The sequence below is a fragment of the Arachis ipaensis genome, chromosome B10 (genome assembly GCF_000816755.2).
Source record: "Arachis ipaensis cultivar K30076 chromosome B10, Araip1.1, whole genome shotgun sequence".
Taxonomy (NCBI): Eukaryota; Viridiplantae; Streptophyta; class Magnoliopsida; order Fabales; family Fabaceae; genus Arachis; species Arachis ipaensis.
In genome coordinates this window covers 97,773,956-97,782,956 of record NC_029794.2, presented here as the reverse complement: position 1 = coordinate 97,782,956, position 9,001 = coordinate 97,773,956, and positions in this window count along the sequence as shown.

The following is a 9,001-nucleotide window of genomic DNA, read 5'->3' as shown; positions in this document are numbered from 1 at the left end:
TAGCCATGCAGTGACAACGCATCGGACATTTTCCAGAGAGGATCAAAAGTAGCCATTGCCAATGGTGATGTCCTTACATAAAGCCAGCCATGGAAAGGAGTAAGATTGATTGGATGAAGACAGCAGAAAAGCAGAGGTTCAGAGGAACGAATGCATCTCTATACGCTTATCTGAAATTCTAACCAATGAATTACATAAGTATTTCTATCCTTAGTTTATGTTTACTTGTTATTTAATTTCGAAAACTCCATAACCCTTTGATATCCGCCTGACTGAGATTTACAAGGTGACCATAGCTTGCTTCATACCAACAATCTCCGTGGGATCGACCCTTACCCACGTAAGGTTTATTACTTGGATGACCCAGTGCACTTGCTGGTTAGTTGTATCGAAGCTGTGAATGAAAAACGATTTATTAAGACATGCGTACAGAGTTTCTGGCGCCGTTGCCTGAGATCACAATTTCGTGCACCAACAGCCTTCCAGGTTCCGACGAACGCCACCCTTCTATCCATTCGTAGTTAATTCCTATTTTTATGTTTATATTCATATTTAGGCTAGATAGATATGTATGTTGTAGTGGATTTTAGGTTGTTAGGTAGCCTAGGATGTGGTTAGTGGATTTAGGCCTGTTTAATTGCGTTGTTCGTGTTTTTTGTTCTATCAATTCGCAATTCTGCTGTTGCTGTGATGTTCGTATTGTTCATATACTGAAATTTACTATTTCATGCTGTTCTTTACACTGCTTTTTCATGTTCATATTCCCTATATGTAATTACAGCTGTATTTTTAATTCATATGAACTATTCTTATTGCTGTTTATTTTCTGGGACAATCCAATTTTAGCCGGAATGCTGCCCAAATTTTTATAAATTGTTTTTAACTTTCATTCATGTTTTGGTTTTGGCTATTTAAATCCTGCTTTACTCTGCTTTTACCAAAACAATTAATGAATGCCAGGGCAAGCTTTCCTATTCTCTTTGATTTCCTAGTTCATAACCTACATTTCTGATGATTAGATTCCAATTTTTGCTATTTCTATATCTATCTGAATCATCATCAACCTAATTTCCTTGTTTGGATATGAGTTACCTATATCTTCTCATTGTGAATGCCTGTTACTTGGAATATGATCATTATGCCACTTTCCTTAAACCACTTTTTACTAACTCCCTAATTTTAACTTCCTAAACTCTTTTTCAATTCTAACCAACCTAACCTTTCACAACATCTCTTCTGTTTCTTCACTTTCTTTTAATCTTCTAACCCAGGCATAATGTTAATTTTCCTAATTAACATGACTTCCATTACATTTTGGATTGTGAATTCTTCTTTTCGGACTTTTAACTCCTATACAATCCTTAATGCACATTTACTTAACTCATTTTCATTATCCTATTGCTCCTTTGCCACTTTGTGTTTCTTTTGATTATTTGCCTATTTGTTTTCCCTATTTTTATTATATCCTGGTTTTCTATTTTTCAGGATGTCTGCCAGCCAACAAAAAGGAAAAGCAAAGCCTACTACTGGCAAACGTAAAAGAGGAGAATCCTCCATGTCCATCCTGGATATCATGCACGATGACTCCTGGCAGGAGAAAAACTTTACCCGCAGGAGAAGGCCGACCAGCTACTCCCTGCTACTGATCCAGCAAAGTTTGCAAATCGATACTATGAGCTGAAGTATCCGATGTTTGCAACCTCCAGGAACCTGTACCTGGAGAGGACTTTGAAAATCCCAGAAGAACTCCAGCAATACACCTCTGATCAAATCAAACAAAGAGGCTGGTTCTTCCTGGAAAGAAACCTGACTGAGGTCAATGCATCTTAGGTAAGGGAATTTTACTGCAATTACTTCAAGACTTCCCTAAATGCAGTGAACCTAAGTGGGAAGCAGATTCTGGTCACTGAAGAGGCCATAGAGGATGTTCTGAAGCTTCTGCCTAAATCTGATCAGTTGGATGGTTATCAAAAAGCTGAGGAGGATATGCGCTTCATGAAGTTTGATTGGGATGCAGTCAAGGCCAGGATAGCCCTTGACCTGACCGTTCCATGGATCATGGGTCAGAACACCACCATGCCAAAGGGAATCAAGCGGATTTACTTAAATGATGAGGCTCAGCTATGGCACCAGATCCTGAGCAATTTTGTCTTGCCGAGTACCCATGAGACAGCAATACCTGCCGCTATGATCACCCTCCTATGGTGTGTGATGGAGGGTAAGGACCTGTACCTGCCACGCTTTATCCGGTACTATATGGCCAGGGTCCACGTCCGAGGAACTCTACCCTTTCCTTATCTGATTACACAGCTACGCCGTCGAGCTGACGTGCCTTGGGAGGATGCTGATGAGAAGCTACCTGCTACAGAATGCAAGAAGATTATCCCTCACAGCAGGAACTTTCTGGCTTTGGGCTACAGACTTCCATTCCTCACTGCTACTACTGAGACAGCAACACCATCTGCCGGCCCCTCTTCTTCCACAGCTACCCCAGCTACCCCTGCTACCACCACTGTACCTCCACCTGCCTCAGAGCCCATCTATCACCTAGTGCACTGCCTGTTTTGATGGCTTGACCAGATGGAGCATCGCAACAAGCGACGCTATGAGCACCTGAAGCTGATAATACGATCTGGCGACATCCCCTCCGAGCCTGACACACCATCCGAGGCATCTGAGGAGGAGGTGGATGATCACAAGGCAGAGACCCATCCACAGAGCGAGGCTGCGCAGGCAGGCACAGAGGAGGCCGCATCACATCAAGAGGCTCCACCTCAGATTCAGGATGTAGACCCCGAGATCCTTATCCAGTCAGCACCTCCTCTGCAGCAGGTAGATCCTCAGACCATCACCACAGAGACTCCAGCTACCCACCCTTCCAGTGATGACACCCCTTCACACCCTGCTTGAGTGAGCATCAGGGACGATGCTTCATTTTAAGTGTGGGGAGGTCGCCATCTCTGGCGTATTCTTTTGGTGAACCACTACAGACTCTTTCATTTTATTTTTCTATTTTTCTGTATTTTTCTCTTTATTTTTATCTTTATTTTCTCAATACTTATACATTGCTATTTTCATGTATTTCTACTCTATTTCTGCATTTTGCATTTTTAGTTCATATTTTAACCATTTAGTTTGGTTGCAATTCTAACTTATTAGTTATAGAAATTGTGGATTAATTAGTATAGTTTACCCTTTTTAGCATAAGATAGCTTAGTTTATATTGAAAATATAAAAAGGAAGTAAACTAGGAACTTGGACATAATAGAAACAATCCACACACCTTGTGTATATAGCATTACATGTTAGTTAGTTAACAACATTTCATCAAGGAGAAACACTAGAACTTTAAAGCCACCTTAAGTTTTACATTGAGAATAATGGGAACTTTTAATTTTACTTGCATGACATACATAATTGATAAATGATTTTTGAGCTAGAGAATACACAGCCTGTGAGTTTTGAGCTTAATTGTATGTTTACATTCAAACCATAAATTTTATTCCTGTGTGTTCCGCCCTTCTTATTTATTCTGGTGTTCTTTACTTTGTTTTAATCTATATGTCCGATTATAGAATAGAAATACATACCAAGAGAGTGATTGAGGCCATTGTTTAATTTTAGCTCACTTATCCCAAATTAGCCTACCTTTTACATCACCCTTGTTAACCCCGTTGAGCCTTTAAATCCCCTCTTATTCTATAAGCCACATTACTAGCCTTAAGCAGAAAAACGAAATAAAAATCCCAAGTTGAATGCTTGGTTAGCTTAAGATAGAAAGTGTGTAATTGTTTAAGTGTGGAAAACCTATTGGGAACATGGATGATAAAAACAAAAGGTAGAAAAGTTGAAAAGAATAAAATTATTCAAATAAAAATTTTGGGAAGCATGCTCATGTAAAATCAAATAATTGAATTACCATGTGCAATAAAAAAATGTTATTTTTCAGTATTTGAATAAAGGGGATGCAAAAGAATTCCCCAAATGCAAAATAAATGCACATGAGACAAAAGTTAAAGTATGAGCACGTAACATCAAAAGTGGAAAAAAGTGGGAAAATAGGTAAAGAAGTTTTGCTTTACAAAGTATGTATGTTAAGTGAGATCTTAGACTAATCAAGGATTTGCTTAATTAGCTCACTTAGCCTTATACATATAGCTTTACCTTTACCTTGGCCCCATTACAACCTTAAAGACCTCATGACTTTTGTACGTCTATATTCTATAATTGTTGGTTGGTTAGATGAAGAACAAAGTTATAGAAAGTAAGAATAAAAAGAAGAATAGAGTGATTAACCCAATAAACACTGAGTGACTAGAGAGTAAACACAAAATCCAATGAGGGTTCAATAGCTCATTAACATATATCTCTGCTTGAATTATTAATTGTCTTGCAAGTTTATAAAATATTTTTCTCTCCCATCTCAACTGTAAAAGTGCTTTATCATTATCTAAGGTTTGGCTATATATATATATATGACTCCTATTGAGTGATTTATTCAATCCTTCACCCACTTATTCATATTAATTGCATGGTTTTACTTTTCCTTCCTTATTATGTGATGTATGTGAAAAACATGTTTCCTATGCTTAAAAATAATTATTTTAATTACCCTTTATTTCCATTCGATGCCGTGATTAGGGTGATGAGTAGTTTCAGATCTTCTAAGGCAGGAATGACTTAAAGGATGGAAAGGAAACATACAAATATGGAAGGAAAGCACAAAATGGAGTTTTTGAAGAAACTGTTATCCACGCGATCGCATGGGCGACACAGCCGCATGCCAGCACGAATCAACAGCGACGTGACCGCGTGACCGACGCGATCGCGCGCCACAAGCAAAACGCACATGACGCGGCCGCATGACTGACGCGACGGCGTGATAATGAAAACTCCAAATGACGCGACCGCGTGACCCACACGGACGCCTGACAGAGGCCACGCACCAAAAATTACAAAAAATGCGCATAGCGAATTCTGAAGCCCTTTTTGGCCCAAATCCAAGTCCAGAAGGCATAGACCAGAGGTTATGAAGTGGGAGAATGCATCCATTCAGGAAGAGAGTTTCCAATTAGTTAGTTTTCCATGATTTAGATTTAGTTTTGAGAGAGGTTCTCTCCTCTCTCTTTAGGATTAGGATTTAGAATTAGGATTTTATTCGCTTTCAGGATTATTGATGAGCGGATAATTTATACGCTTTTTGGCATTATTTTTAGTATGTTTTTAGTATGATTTAATTAGTTTTCATTATATTTTTATTAGTTTTTAATTAAAAATCACATTTCTGGACTTTACTATGAGTTTGTGTGTTTTTCTGTAATTTCAGGTATTTTCTGGCTGAAATTGAGGGACCTGAGCAAAAATCAAATTCAGAGGTTGAAGAAGGACTGCAGATGCTGTTGGATTCTGACCTCCCTGCACTCAAAGTGGATTTTCTGGATCTACAGAACTCGAAATGGCACGCTTCGAATTACGTTGGAAAGTAGACATCCAGAGCTTTTCAGAAATATATAATAGTCCATAATTTGCCCGAGTTTAGATGATGCAAACTGGCGTTGAATGCCAGTTCCATGTTGCAGTCTGACATTCAGCGCCAGAAACAAGTTGCAAAGTGGAGTTCAACGCCAGAAACACGTTACAAACTGGCGTTCAACTCCAAGAATGACCTCTCCACATGAAAGCTTCATGCTCAGCCCAAGCACACACCAAGTGGGCCCCGGAAGTGGATTTCTACATCAATTACTTACTTCTGTAAATCCTAGTAGCTAGTCTAGTATAAATAGGACTTTTTACTATTGTATTTACATCTTTGGATTATCTTTTGGTCCTTTGATCATGTTTTGGGGGCTGGCCATTCGGCCATGCCTAGACCTTATCACTTATGTATTTTCAACGGTAGAGTTTCTACACACCATAGATTAAGGTGTGGAGCTCTGCTGTTCCTCAAGGATTAATGCAAAATACTACTGTTTTTCTATTCAATTCAACTTATTCTGCTTCTAAGATATTCATTCGCACTTCAATATGATGGATGTGATGATCGTGACAGTCATCATCATTCTCAACTTATGAACGCGTGCCTGACAACCACTTCTGTTCTACTTTAGATTGAGTGGATATCTCTTGGATATCTAATACAAGGGACCGAGTCCGAGTTATTAGTGTCTTCGTGGTATAAGTTAGAACCCATGGATGGCCATTCCTGAGATCCGAAAAGTCTAAACCTTGTCTGTGGTATTTCGAGTAGGATCTGGGAAGGGATGGCTGTGACGAGCTTCAAACTCGCGAGTACTGGCGTAGTGACAGATGCAAAAGGATAGTAAATCCTATTCCAGTATGATCAAGAACCGACAGATGATTAGCCATGCAGTGACAGCGCATTGGACCATTTTCACAAGAGGATGGGATGTAGCCATTGACAACGGTGATGCCCTACATAAAGCTTGCCATGGAAAGGAGTAAGACTGATTGGATGAAGATAGCAAGAAAGCAGAGATCAGAGGAACGAAAGCATCTCTATACGCTTATCTGAAATTCTCACCAATGAATTACATAAGTACCACTATCCTATTTTATATTTTATTTATTTTCATCCACTATAATTTCTTAATACAATTTAATCCGCCTGACTGAGATTTACAAGGTGACCATAGCTTGCTTCAAGCCGACAATCTCCGTGGGATCGACCCTTACTCACGTAAGGTTTATTACTTGGATGACCCAGTGCACTTGCTGGTTAGTTGTACGAAATTGTGAAACAGATATAAGATCGTGAACGTGCGTATTAAGTTTTTGGCGCCGTTGCCGGAGAATGGAATGGTCATGATTTCGCACACCAATTATCTCTTTACCAGGTTCAATATTCCTTTTTATTATGTTTTCAATTTAATTATGAATTCTTCTATGTTACAGATTACTCTTTGAATTAATGTTATTTGAGGTATTTCAGTTTAATATTGCTTTCTTTTATTTATGTTACTTTTATCCCCAATCTGAAGACATTTTTATTCCAGTAGATTTACTTTTCCCCTTTCGGTCTTGGTTAAGAAATCAGTAACTCAGGAGTTATCAAACTCAAACATGATTGATAATCGTTATCTTTGCTAATTGAATTGAACTTCAATAATCCTAATCTTTCCTTAGGGATTAACTAGGATTTGAGGATCTAACTAATTATTCACTTGACCTTCCCTTGCTCTAGCAAAGGTTAACTAAGTGGAATTAAGATTCAATTTTCATCATCATTGATAAGGATAACTAGGATAGGACTTCTAATTTCTCATACCTTGCCAAAAGTGTGTTTTACAGTTATTTATTTAATTTACAGTCTTTTACTTACTTTAATTGCAATTTAAATTACTTGTTCCTCACCTTCCAAATCCCAATTTACAATCTTCATAACCAATAATAAGAACATACTTCCCTGCAGTTCCTTGAGAAGACGACCCGATGTTTAAATACTCGGTTATCAATTTTAAAGGGGTTTGTTACTTGTGACAACCAAAACGTTTGTATGAAAGGACTTTTGTTGGTTTAGAAACTATACTTGCAACGAGGATTTATCTATGAATTTCTAGACCACGCAAAAGTTCTATCATCAGAGACCTCATCCCGGAAGCTAAGGGATGGTTTGAGCTCGTGAGGAGATCTATCCTCCCAGCCGCGAACAATTCTGAGGTTAACACTACTCGAGCTACTATGGTACATTACTTAATAAAGGGTGGAGGCATCAATGTGCACAAAATTATAGCTGAGGGGATTCAAGAGTCAGTTGAGAAGAATGATCCGGGTGCTAGACTTTGGTACCCCAGCACCATCCTTAGACTGTGTACGAAAGCCAAGGTAGTCTTCGAGGACAGCAATCCAAATTGGGTAAACCCTGGAAGGTTAGTTACACTACAGCGTATAACTTATGTGGAACCCGCCCAACAACAAAGAAGGCCTCAAATAGGGAAAAGAACATCACAAGAAGGACCTCACCGAGAAGAATCTCATCAAGAAGAATACCAGCAAGAAGAGTACTATGATCCAACCAACATAAATTTGAATCACATTCACGGAGCCATTGAGGAGCTAGCAAGGAGTTATATGGAGGGACAAGAACAACAACTGCACATTCAAGCCTAAAGGATGGATCGTCAAGAAGAACTGCTCTCTAATTGGATGGGTCAGCAGAGGGAGTGGCAGAAGCAACAAATGGAGCAGCAACAGGACCAATACTCCCAGCTCACTCAAGCCATCAATCAAGTGACTGAAAGGCAAGAGTGTCAAGATAAATGCCTTCAAGAACTCAACCAATGTCAGCTAGCTCAAACAAAAGCATTCAATGAGTTCAGCGTGCTCAATGAAGGACGACAACTACATAGGGAAGAGTTCAACATAAACACTCAAGCCATGTTAAACTATATGTCTGGGCATATGCATAATTTGCACTCTGCAATCCCTAGGTATGATACAGTCCAAAAAGATCTAACAGAACAAGAGGAAAGGAAGGTGAAACAGCAGAAGGAAACATTGAAAAAAAAGATGGAAGATGCTGGCTTCTGGAAAAATTTGATTGGAAAAAGCAAGGGAAGTGAGGGTTCAAGCACTCAAGAAAGACACGAAGAGGACAAACAAGAGGGAGAGCATGAGCACCCCCATGAGTAAAAGGTTGTGGAGTTCCCTCTTTGTCCCATCTTTTTCAAGTTTTAAATAAGGAAAATCATGTATGAAATAGAACATGTTTCCATGGTAGTTTAGGATTTTAAATTCTGCCTTTAAGTTTTCATTGCTTAGGTCTATGCTTGCTAGTCTAATGTCACTACTGCATTTTCAACTTGCCTACTTGTATGCTTATCCTCTAAGTCAAATAAAAAGAAATGTTATGAAAGACCAGAGTGATGTTCAATTTGTGGAGTAAGTTCTTAAGCTTGTGGTGTAGTAATTACTTAGCTAAGTTGGTTCACCAACAAGGAAGGAAGGCAACTATCTGTCCTGAATCATATGCTTGAAACACACC